Source organism: Tachyglossus aculeatus (assembly GCF_015852505.1).
Source record: "Tachyglossus aculeatus isolate mTacAcu1 chromosome 12 unlocalized genomic scaffold, mTacAcu1.pri SUPER_6_unloc_2, whole genome shotgun sequence".
NCBI lineage: Eukaryota > Metazoa > Chordata > Mammalia > Monotremata > Tachyglossidae > Tachyglossus > Tachyglossus aculeatus.
The window spans coordinates 8,950,317-8,963,404 of NW_024044829.1; the positions used below are offsets into that span (position 1 = coordinate 8,950,317).

General features: G+C 43.7%; 1 pseudogene; it reads right to left on the minus strand.

Annotated features, from left to right (window-relative positions):
• Window positions 1–2,637: 2,637 nt before the first annotated feature.
• On the minus strand, window positions 2,638–5,171 carry LOC119921467 (annotated as a pseudogene).
• Between the last annotated feature and the right edge of the window lie 7,917 nt (window positions 5,172–13,088).

The window sequence follows — 13,088 nt, forward strand, 5'->3', positions numbered from 1 at the left end:
ATAAATAAATAAATTATGGACGGGACGGGGGGAAAGTAAATGTCTGTTGGATAGGAAGAGGGAGGGCATTCCTGGCCAGAGTTAGGACATGATGATTATAATGATGGTATTTTCTAAGTGCTTCCTATGTGCCAAGTACCGTCCTAAGTGCTGGGGTAGATACAAGGTAATCAGGTTGTCCCACGTGGGGCTCACAATCTCAATCCCCATTGTACAGATGAGGTAACTGAGACACAGAGAAGTTAAGTGCCTTGCCATGGCAAGGACATGGGTGAGGGGTTGGTGGCGAGATAGACGAGATCGAGGGGGAAAGAGAAGGTTGACATTAGAGAAGTGAAGTGTGTGGGCTGGGTTGTAGTAACAATAATAATAATAATAATAACGTTGGTATTTGTTAAGCACTTACTATGTGTAAAGCACTGTTCTAAGCCCTGGGGAGGATACAATGTGATCACGTTGTCCCACGTGGGGCTCATAGTCTTAATCCCCATTTTACAGATGAGGTAATTGAGGCACAGAGAAGTTAAGTGGCTTGCCCAAGGTCACACAGCTGACAAGTGGCTGAGTGGGGATTCAAACCCATGACCTCTGACCCCCAGGCCCACGCTCTTTAAGAGAGTAAGAGAGTAGCAAGGTGAGGTAGGAAGGGGCCAGGTGATCGTGTGCTTTAAAGCCAATGGTAAGGAACTTCTACTTTAAATTACCACAATATAAGCAGATCAGACACAATTCCAGTCCCACATGGGGCTCCAAGTCTAAGAGAGAAGGAGGACAGGGATCTCATTCCCATTTTTACAGATGAGGAAACTGAAGTACAGAGAAGCTAAGTGGGAAGTAACGTGACCCAGAGGAAAGGGCATGGGCCTGGGAGTCAAATGAACTGAGTTTTAATCCTGCTCTGATGCTTCTCTGCTGTGCAACCTTGGAGAAGTCATTAAACTTCTCTGTACCTCAGTTACCCCATTTGTAAAATGGGATCAAATCCTACACTCTCCTACTTAGACTATGAGCCTGATATGGGGTATGGACTGAGTCTAGTGCTCAGTATAGTGCCCAGAGCTTAGTACAGTGCCTAGCACGTAGTAATCACTTAACAAATACCATAATTATTATAATCTTGTATCCACCCCAGTGCTTAGTACAGTGCTTGGCACATAGTAAGTGCTTATTAAGTACCACAAAAATAGTGACTTCCCTAAGGTAACACAATAAGTGGAAGAAAGGTTAAAACCTCTGGTCGCTTGACTCCCAGACCAGTACTCTTTCCACTAGGTCATGGATGCTGCTTCTCATATAAAATGAAAATAATACATGATCCCTGCCCTCCAGGAGCTTACAATTCAAATTACAGATGAGACCAAGTAATAGAGTACATAAGATATGAGATACGTTCCAAGGTAGTATCTCACATAGAAAAATAAGTGAGGGTGTCGTTGGTAGTGATACACGGTATCCCTTGCTCTGATAGAGCTACAGAAGGCCACCATTAAGCCTCTTGCAGTTATTTTAATTCTCCAGAAGATGGACATCAAACCATCTGGACAATTTAACTAACTGTTTGGTACTTTATGAGATTGCTAAACTAAATTTGGATTGGATTTGGAGAAGTTACATGGCCTAATAAGAAGGACACAGGCCTGGGAGTCAGAAGACATGAGTTCTAATCCTGCCTCTGTCACTTGTTTGCTGTGTGACCTTGAGCAAGTTGCTTAACTTTATGGTGCCTCAATTTCCTCAACTGAAAAATGGGGGTTAAATATGTGTTCTCCCTCCTACTTGGACTGTGAGCCCTATGTGTGACAGAAACTGTCCAACCAGGTTATCTTGTGTCTACTCCAGGGCTCAGTATAGCACTTGGCACATAGTAAGCACTTAAAAAATACCACAGTTTTCATTATTTTCATTATTCTTGTAATATTATTATTTTCTTTAGTGATGGTCAGAGAAGCATTCTACATCATGTGTAACAACAATAATCTGAATAGTTTTCAGGTTTTACTGTCAAAGGGTAATACTGTCCAGAAGGAGCTATGTTTGTGTTGGAGTATATTCAAGACCGGTTTTGTTTCATCTGAAAGTGGGTGGCTGTTTTGGTGATTAAAAAGCTGATGCAGGGCCCACTTGAGCAGGCTTGGGCTGTTCTTACTGATTTTCCCAAGTCCAGGTGGTCCCTAAGGTTTTCCTCCCTCTTTCTTCATCACAGAATGCTGGCTCTGCTGTGTCAAGTCTATCCAAATCCCAATAAAAATATATCTTCTCCTTCATGGTTAAAGACATTACTATGTCAACCTGGACACATTGATTTCACATATTGAGTATATAATACTGAGTGTTCTCCCATTTACCAAAATTATCTGTCTTCCTTTCTTTTCTTCCCTTAAGAAGATTCCAATTACCACTAGAATATACTGAAAGCAGTCTTTTAATCAATGTGTATAATGAAAAGGAAGACTTAAACAACACATATAGGAAATGACATTCATTGTTCCGACTATTCAGAATACAGTGAAAACCTTCAAGTATGGTTCTTTTAGAAGAGATTAAGCCACAGTGATTTATCTTAAAGCATCTGAAGAACCCACTGGCTCCTTTCTTCTCCCACTGAAAAAAACAGCAACATAATTCTCAGAAAGTGATTCACTTCTCTCCCGATGTCATTTTTTGAGTCCATACATTCCTCATGGCATTTTTCACCTCCACATTTCTCATGGTGTAGATCAAGGGGTTTAACATGAGAGTAATGAAAACATAGAATTTGCAGGCTCTTTTGCAGGCTCCTCCTCCCCCTCCCATTCTCTCACTGTGGGGGTTCCCCAAGGTTCAGTGCTTGGTCCCCTTCTGTTCTTGATCTACACGCACTCCCTTGGTGACCTCATTCGCCCCCACGGCTTCAATTATCATCTCTACGCTGATGACACCCAGATCTACATCTCTGCCCCTGCTCTCTCCCCCTCTCTCCAGGCTCGCATCTCCTCCTGCCTTCAGGACATCTCCATTTGGATGTCTGCCCGCCACGTAAAGCTCAACATGTCGAAGACTGAACTCCTTGTCTTCCCTCCGAAACCTTGCCCTCTCCCTGACTTTCCCATCTCTGTTGACGGCACTACCATCCTTCCAGTCTCACAAGCCCACAACCTTGGTGTCATCCTCGACTCCGCTCTCTCATTCACCCCTCACATCCAAGCCGTCACCAAAACCTGCCGGTCTCAGCTCCACAACATTGCCAAGATCCGCCCTTTCCTCTCCATCCATACCACTACCCTGCTCATTCAAGCTCTCATCCTATCCCGTCTGGACTACTGCATCAGCCTTCTCTCTGATCTCCCATCCTCGTGTCTCTCTCCACTTCAATCCATACTTCATGCTGCTGCCCGGATTATCTTTGTCCAGAAAAGCTCTGGACATATCACTCCCCTCCTCAAAAATCTCCAATGGCTACCAATCAATCTGTGCATCACGCAGAAACTCCTCACCCTGGGTTTCAAGGTTGTCCATCACCTCGCCCCTCCTACCTCACCTCCCTTCTCTCCTTCTACAGCCCAGTCCGCACCCTCTGCTCCTCCACCGCTGATCTCCTCACCGTACCTCGCTCTCGCCTGTCCCGCCATCGACCCCCGGCCCACGTCATCCCCCGGGCCTGGAATGCCCTCCCTCTGCCCATCCGCCAAGCTAGCTCTCTTCCTCCCTTCAAGGCCCTACTGAGAGCTCACCTCCTCCAGGAGGCCTTCCCAGACCGAGCCCCTTCCTTCCTCTCCCCCTCGTCCCCCCTCCATCCCCCCCATCTTACCTCCTTCCCTTCCCCACAGCATCTGTATATATGTATATATGTTTGTACATATTTTTTACTCTATTTATTAATTTATTTTATTTGTACATACCTATTCTATTTATTTTATTTTGTTAGTATGTTTGGTTTTGTTCTCTGTCTCCCCCTTTTAGACTGTGAGCCCACTGTTGGGTAGGGACTGTCTCTATGTGTTGCCAATTTCTACTTCCCAAGCGCTTAGTACAGTGCTCTGCACATAGTAAGTGCTCAATAAATACGATTGATGATGATGATGATAGAATACGGCCACTGCTTTATCCATGGGGAAGGTGGAGATAGGCCTCATAAAGGTGAAGATACAGGGAACAATGAACAGCATGGCGACTGTGATGTGAGAGCCACAACTGGACAGGGCTTTGCGCCTTCCCTTTGAACTACAACCTTTTAGGGAGTTCAAGATGACCATGTAAGAGATGGCCAACATGAGGAAACAGAGAGTGCAGATCAGGACATCGTTGGCAGCCACTGATAGGCCCATGACATAGGTATTTGTGCAGGCGAGTTCCAACACAGGGTACATGTCACAGAGAAAATGATTAATAATAATAATAATAATAATAATAATAATGGAATTTGTTAAGTGCTTACTATGTGTGTAGCACTGTTCTAAGCACTAGGGGGGATACAAGGTGATCAGATTGTCCCACATGGGGCTCACAGTTTTAATCCCCATTTTACAGATGAGGTAACTGAGGCCCAGAGAAGTTAAGTGATTTGCCCAAAGTCACACAGCTGACAAGTGGAGGAGCCAAGATTAGAACCCATGACCTCTGGCTCCCAGGCCCGTTCTCTTTCCACTGAGCCACACTGCTTCTCTAATGTCATTCATCAATGGCACTGGGACCACAGAAGGGCAGCCGGAATAGGAAGAGAATCTGAATTATTGAGTGAAAGAAGCCCACTACCCAGGCCACCCCCAACAGTAGGACACACACCTGCCAGTTCATAATGATCAAATAGTGCAAGGGTTTGCAGATGTCCACGTAACGATTATAGGCCATCACAATGAGAAGGATGGCCTCTGTCCCTCCAAAGAAGTGTGATATGAAGAGCTGGACCATGCAGCCATCGTAAGAGATGGCTTTCCTGGCAGACAGGCTGTCTACAATCATACTGGGAGTAGTGGAAGTGGAGTAGATGGCATCTATGAAGATAAGTATGAGAGGAAGTAGTACATAGGGGTGCTGAGATTCTGGCTAGCCTAGATGATTATGACCACAAGTAGGTTTCCCAAAAGAGTTACCAGGTAGATGATTAGGAACAAAACAAATGATAGTTTCTGCAACTCTGGATTCTGGGTAAGTCCCAGGAGAATGAATTCGGTCACACTGTTGCTTTTTTCCATCGATTCAGTGTTGGTGATGAACATATCGGTGAGCTTGCACGACAGAGAACTGGTTTACCTGAAAAGATAAAGATAATTGAAATTCTTTAGCACTGTTTTTTTTCCATAGAACCCACGATACTTTATTTCTAATACCTAATATTTCACTCATTCTTAAAACACCTTGCTCCCATTCGACAAAAGAAAAATCAAGCCAAGTAATTTGTATCATACCCCACTTTCAGCCAAGGGTTATCAATCAATGAATGGTATTGACTGAGTGCTTACTCTGCACAGAGTGCTGTACTAAGTGCTTAGACATGCTGAATCCAGTATTCTAGCCACTTAGTTCAGAGCTTGTCAACCGGCATGGCTAGTACCATTGGTAATATTTCACTTGGATTTTCACACTTTATTCACCCCTCCCTCAGCCCCACAGAACTTATGTATCTACCTGCAATTTATTTATTTATAATTGAGCTCACTGTGAGCAGGGAACATGTCTACCAACTCTACTGTATTGTATTTTCCTAAGCACTTCGTAGAGTGCTTGAGCAGCAGTGTGACCTACTGGAAAGAGCACGGGATTGGGAGTTAGAGGTCACGGGTTCTAATCCCAACTCTGCAACCTGTTAGCTGTGTGACCCTGGGCAAGTCATTTAAATCCTCTGTGCCTGAGTTCCCCCATCTGTAAAATAGGGATGAAGACTGTGATCCCCATGTGGGCCAATCTGATTACCTTGCATCTACCCCAACATTTAGAACAGGGCTTGGCACAAATTAAGCATATAACAAATACCATCTTCATCAGCTTCAGTGCTCTGCACACAGTAAGTGCTCAATATATGTGATCGATTGACTGATGGATTTCACAGCACACTGGAGCTCCTGACAGGAGCCATTTTTCTTTACTGAGGGATGATCATAATAATAATAATGATAATAATAATAATAATGTCATTTGTAAGGCACTTGCTATGTGCCAAGCACTGTTGTAAGCACTGCATCAGATACAAGGTGATCAGGATGTCCCACATTGGGTTCTCAGTCTTAATCCCTATTTTACAAATGAGGTACTGAGGCACAGAGAGGTTAAGTGCTTTGCCTAAAATAACATGGGTGAGAAGTGGCGGGGCTGGAATTAGAACCCATGACTTCTTACTCCTAAACCTATGCTCTTTCCACTAAGCCACGAATAAGCTTGCCTTTTCCTCTCCATCCAAACCACGTTAATCCAAGCACCGTCCTAACCCATCTTGATCACTACAATCACCTCCTTTCTAACCTCCCTGCCTCCCATTTCTCTCCATTCTAATCCATACTTCATTCAGGAAAATCCTCTTGGAGATATGCCTTCAACGAGGCTTTGATGGTGGGGAGAGTGATCATCTGTTGGATATGACGATTAGGGGCAACCGGGACAGAGGCAGAATATGGGCCAGAGGTCGGCAACGAGATAGACAAGATCAAGGTACAGTGAGTAGGTTGGCACGAGAGGAGTGAAGTGTCTGGGCTGGGTTGTAGTAGGGAGTAGTGAGGAAAGGTAGGAGGGGGCAAGGTGATTAAGTGCTTTAAAGCTGATGGTAAGGAGTTTCTTCCCACTCCTATCTCCTTACTGTAGGGGTTCCTCAAGGATCAGTTCTTGGTTCCCTTCTATTCTCTATCTAAACTCACTCCCTTGGTGAACTCATTCGCTCCCACGGCTTCAACTAGCATCTCTATGCTGATGACACCCAAATCTACATCTCTGCCCCTGATCTCTCTCCCTCCATTCAGGCTCGTGTCTCCTCCTGCCTTCAAGACATCTCCATCTGGATATCTGTCCGCCACCTAAAACTCAATATGTCCAAGACTGAACTCCTTATCTTCCCTCCCAAACCTTGCCCTCTCCCTGACATTCCCATCACTGTGGGCAGCACTACCATCCGTCCCATCTCACAAGCCCGCAAACATGGTGTCATCCTCGACTCCGTTCTCTCGTTCAACCTTCACATCCAATCCGTCACCAAAACGTGCCTCTCTCACCTCCGCAACATCTTCAAGATCAGCCCTTTCCTCTCCACCCAAACCACTACCCTGCTCGTTCAATTTCTCATCCTATCCAGACTGGATTAGTGCATCAGCCTCATCTCTGATCTCCCATCCTCCTGTCTCCAATCTGTACTTCACGCTGCTGCCGGGATCATCTCTGTGCAGAAACGCTCTGGGCATGCTACTCCCCTCCTCAAAAATCTCCAGTGGCTACCAATCAACCTATGCATCAGGCAAAAACTTCTCACTCTCGGCTTTAAGGCTCTCCATCACCTCGCCCCCTCCTACTTCACCTCCTTTCTTTCCTTCTACAGCGCAATCTGCACCCTCCACTCCTCTGTCGCTAACCTCCTCACTGTGCCTCGTTCTCACCTGTCCCGCTGTCTACCCTCCGGCCCACGTCCTCCCCCTAACCTGGAATTCCCTCCCTCTGCACAACTGCCAAGCTAGCTTCTTCCTCCCTTCAAAGCCCTACCTAGAGCTCACCTCCTCCAGGAGGCCTTCCCAGACTGAGCTCCCTCCTTTCTCTCCCCCTCCTTCCTCTTCCCCATCCCTCACCTTACCTCCTTCCCTTCCCCACAGAACCTGTATATATGTATATATGTTTATACATATTTATTACTCTATTTATTTATTTATTTTACTTGTACATACCTATTCTATTTATTTTATTTTGTTAATATGGTTGGTTTTGTTCTCTGTCTCCCCTTTCTAGACTGTGAGCTCACTGTTGGGTAGGGACTGTCTCTATATGCTACCAACTTGTACTTCCCAAGCGCTTAGTACAGTGCTCTGCACACAGTAAGTGCTCAATAAATACGATTGATTGATTGATTGATTGATTTTGTTGTCTGTCTCCCCCTTCTAGACTGTGAGTCCGCTGTTGGGTAGGGAGCGTCTCTATATGTTGCCAGCTGGTCCTTCCCAAGCGCTTAGTACAGTGCTTTGCACACAGTATTCGCTCAATAAATACGATTGAATGAAGGAAAGAATGAATGAATGAATTCAAAGTTTTATGGGGCTTATTGGTGCCCTAAATAAGTAGTTTTCCAATTAGCTGCCTTGATATAAACACATGAAGGAGAAACAGGCATTCATATGGACTTTACAGTATCCAGACATGATCATCATTAGAGAAAAATGCTGGCCAATAAGTGTTAGAATAAAATTCCTTTTAATGAGATGAAAAAAGTAATTGAAGTCATGATCAGCCAGAATGGAAGATATATTTGTTAAATGTGTTAAACCTCTCTTCTCTACCACCTATTCCCCCCTCAACTGTTACTTGAACACACCCACATCACAATTGTGTACTATGGCCTCCCCTTTTGTGCTTATGCACATAGTATAATAATAATGATGGCATTTTATTGAGCGCTTAGTATGTGCAAGGCACTGTTCTAGGTGCTGAGGGAGATGCAGGGTCATCGGGTTGTCCCACGGGGGGCTCACAGTGTTGATCCCCGTTTGACAGATGAGGGAACTGAGGCACAGAGAGGCCAAGTGACTTGCCCAAGGTCACACAGCTGACAAGACTGAGCCCCCTCCTTCCTCTCCCCTCCTCCCCCTCCCCATTCCCCCCGCCTTAACTCCTTCCCCTCCCCACAGCACCTGTATATGTGTATATATGTTTGTACGTATTTATTACTCTATTTTCCGTGTTCATATTTATTCTGTTTATTTTATTTTGTTAATATGTTTTGTTTCGTTGTCTGTCTCCCCCTTCTAGACTGTGAGCCTGCTGTTGGGTAGGTACCGTCTCTATATGTTGCCAACTTGTACTTCCCAAGCGCTTAGTACAGTGTTCGGCACACAGTAAGCGCTCAATAAATACGATTGAATGAATGAATGAAGCAATATTAAAGTGGATAGTTTCCTATGATGTTTGCAGTATTGTCCCCCATCCTCAGTAGCTCATTTGATAAAGTACTCTAGCAAGTAGCAGGCAGGATATTCCCTCTCAGAGACATAACTGTATTGACAGCCACATCAGTTACTCTACTCTCCTATCCATATTTCATTCTGAGCCCAGAATTTATTTTTATTGTATTTAATCAATCAATCAATCGTATTTATTGAGCGCTTACTATGTGCAGAGCACTGTACTAAGCGCTTGGGAAGTACAAATTGGCAACACATAGAGACAGTCCCTACCCAACAGTGGGCTCACAGTCTAAAAGGGGGAGACAGAGAACAGAACCAAACATACCAACAAAATAAAATAAATAGGATGGAAATGTACAAGTAAAATAAATAAATAAATAAATAAATAAATAAATAAATAAATAAATAAATAAATAAATAGAGTAATAAATATGTACAACCATATATACATATATACAGGTGCTGTGGGGAAGGGAAGGAGGTAAGACGGGGGGATGGAGAGGGGGACGAGGGGGAGAGGAAAGAAGGGGCTCAGTCTGGGAAGGCCTCCTCGAGGAGGTGAGCTCTCAGCAGGGCCTTGAAGGGAGGAAGAGAGCTAGCTTGGCGGATGGACAGAGGGAGGGCATTCCAGGCCCGGGGGATGACGTGGGCCGGGGGTCGATGGTGGGGTCGAGAGCGAGGTACGGTGAGGAGATCAGCGGTGGAGGAGCGGAGGGTGCGGGCTGGGCTGTAGAAGGAGAGAAGGGAGGTGAGGTAGGAGAGCCTTGAAGCCCAGGGTGAGGAGATTCTGCCTGATGCGCAGATTGATCGGTAGCCATTGGAGGTTTTTGAGGAGGGGAGTAATATGCTCAGAGCGTTTCTGGACAAAGATAATCCGGGCAGCAGCATGAAGTATGGATTGAAGTGGAGAGAGACACGAGGATGGGAGATCAGAGAGAAGGCTAGTGCAGTAGTCCAGACGGGATAGGATGAGAGCTTGAATGAGCAGGGTAGCGGTTTGGATGGAGAGGAAAGGGCGGATCTTGGCAATTTAATTAATTTAAGTGCTTATTATGTGCCAAGCACTATAATAAGTGCTGGGATAGATGCATGTTAATCAGGTTGGACACAGTTCACGTCCCAAAGTGGGCTTACAGTCTTTATCCCCGTTTTACAGATGAGGTAATTGAGGCACAAAGAAGTGAAGTGACTTTCCCAAGGTCACAGAACAAGCTAAGGGCAGGGCAGATATTATAACTTAGGTCCTTCTGACACCCAGACCCGTGCTCTATCCTTTGGCCACACTCGTTCTCTAAAATGTTGATCTTTCTAATATGTTGTTCTGCCACACCTCTCTGCCCCTTGAAAACCTCCAATGGTTTTCCAGTCCTCTCCACATTAAGTAGGCATTACTAATCACTAGCTTTAAAACACTCAATAAACTCTGTCCTTCCTACTTATCCACTCTCTTTTCTCACTGCACCCAACTAGCACTCTTTGCTCCTCCCAGATGGTGCTGCATTCTTGTCTCTTCGGCTAGGGATTGCTTTCTCATGTTTTTTTTTCTTTCTGCCTGGGACTCCCTCACTCTGCAAATCCTACCGAACCCCTTCCCCCACTTCCTCAAACTCCCCAATTTCAAAGTGTTACTGAAATCATATCTCTGACAAAGAGATCTACCCTGATTAATTATTTCCTCTCCTCAGGCTATGTTTCCTTTAATTGCCATCTCAGCACTTCGGTGCCATCAGAGTACCTGCAAACTCAAGCTTCCATAACACTTATGTCCGTATCTTATATAATAAATTCTTCAAGCATTAATTCATGTAGGCATCCTCTTTTGCTCTTTCCTCGTCTCTCTACATTATTTCAGTATCTATTTCCCTTGCTAAAATGCAAGTTCCTTAAGGTCAAGGACCATATCTGTTAATTCGACTGTACTCTCCCAAGTGCTTAGTACAGTGCTTTGCACACAGTAGGTGCTCAGTAAATTGATCAATTAATAGTATCCTGATTTTTCTAAGATAAAAACAAGCTGTGACTTCTTTTGCTTGGGAGGAGTGATTAAAGACCCATCCAAATATTAACTTTCTTTGCCTTTGTAGATGTGGATTTATTCCTCTGTTCCTTGTTCACCCAACTCCAGGAATGGCTTGCTCCAGTTACAGTCTCCTTGAGGTAAAACAGACACAAGCCTAACAGGGTTAACATGGAACTGGTGGCTACTCCATTCCAGCAACAACCATGTTTCTCAGCTAAATTTTCTTACCCCTAACAAAGATACAAAATCCTAGAAACTAGAAAAGCACCAGGATGCTTAGGTTGATAACGTTGTTAATAGACAAAATCAATCAATGGTGTTTATTGAGCACTTCCTCTGAGCAGAGCATTGTATTAAGTGCTCTGTAGAGTAAAATATAACAGTTGGTAGACACATTCACCACCCACAACAGGCTTACAGTCTAGAGGACAAAAGAGTTGAATCTGACAAATAGAATGCTCCCTTAGGAAAATAGCCAGTGTTACATCTTGGCAGCAGGAAGCAAAATTATCAGTTCAGAAAACAAACAAAAAAAAAAGATGAAAAGAGCACAGTCCTACTAAAATTAATCCATTCCATGTTTATTTAATATTTGGGTTTATTATGTATGGTAAGTCCTCTTGGTTTTACTGAATGTTATATTTTGTTCTCTGTTTAACAGATTCTCTTTAAATTCAGGCAAAAGTTGGGCTTACACTCCAACCTTGCCTTTCTTCTAGCCTGATTGACAGGGATCTTTCTGATGGACAGTTTAGTCCAGATATTACTGGATGTTCCCTGTTCCATTCCCAAACCTAACCAACTCTTGGCCCCAGTGACCACATTTTGTGGGGAAGAAATATTTCACACCCAAAGATAATCTTTGGGTATTTCATGGATTTAGCCAGAAGTAATGCATTAATTCTGACAGAGTGCATGGATGAAAATATTGTCCACAAATGCCAGCTCATCTACATTGAAAGTCTCTGTAGATAACATCCACTTAAGAATGAGAATCAGTCAGAAGTAGAGATGATGTCTATTAAAGTGGCCTTTCAAAACACACAAGGCTCCAGCACACCTGGAATCTTCCTGAAGAATTCATTCTCCTAATACTAATACCAATTTTCTCACTGGACCTCAATTTCATCTATCTCGCCATCAACCTCTCACCCACATCTTGCCTCAGGACTGGAATTCCCTTCCTCTTCATTACCAACAGGCAATTACTCTCTCCCTTTTTGAAGTCTCATTGAAATTGCATCTCTTCCAAAAGACCTTCCCTGACTAAGCCCTCCTTTCCTCTTTCACTCCATTTTGCATCGTCTTGACTTGCTCCCTTTATTCCTCCTCCCTCCCAGCCCCGCCGAACTTAAATACACATCTATAATTTTATTTATATTAATGTATGTCACCCCTATAGACATTAAACTCATTGTGGGCAAGGAATGTGACTGTTATAATGTTATATTGCACTCCTCCAATGACTAAGTATATAGCTCTGCAAACAGCAAGCACTCAGTAAATATGATTTACTGACTGGCTGTTACCACTATTTCTTGATCAAAAGGGGTAAGAGGCTGTAGAGTTTGTTTTTTTTTTCTTTTGTTTTGTAATGTTTTATTTTTTTAATGGTATTTGTTAGGTGCTTACTGTATGCCAGGCATTAATTCATTCATTCAATTGTATTTATTGAGTGCTTACTATGTCTAAAGCACTATGGTAAACAAAGCACGTGGGAGAGTATAGTATAACAACAAGCAGACACATTCCATACCCACAATGAGCTCACAGTCTAGAGGGCGAGACAGACATTAATATAAATGAATGAATAGATATATAAATAAATAAATCACAGTATATAAAGGCATTGTAATAAGTGCTCGGGTAAGGACAAGCTAATCAGGTTGGATAGAGTCCACATCCCACATGGGGCTCACAGACTTAATCCCCATTTTATAATGAGGTAACCGAGACACAGAGAATTGACTTCATTCATTCATTCAATCATATTTATTGAGTGC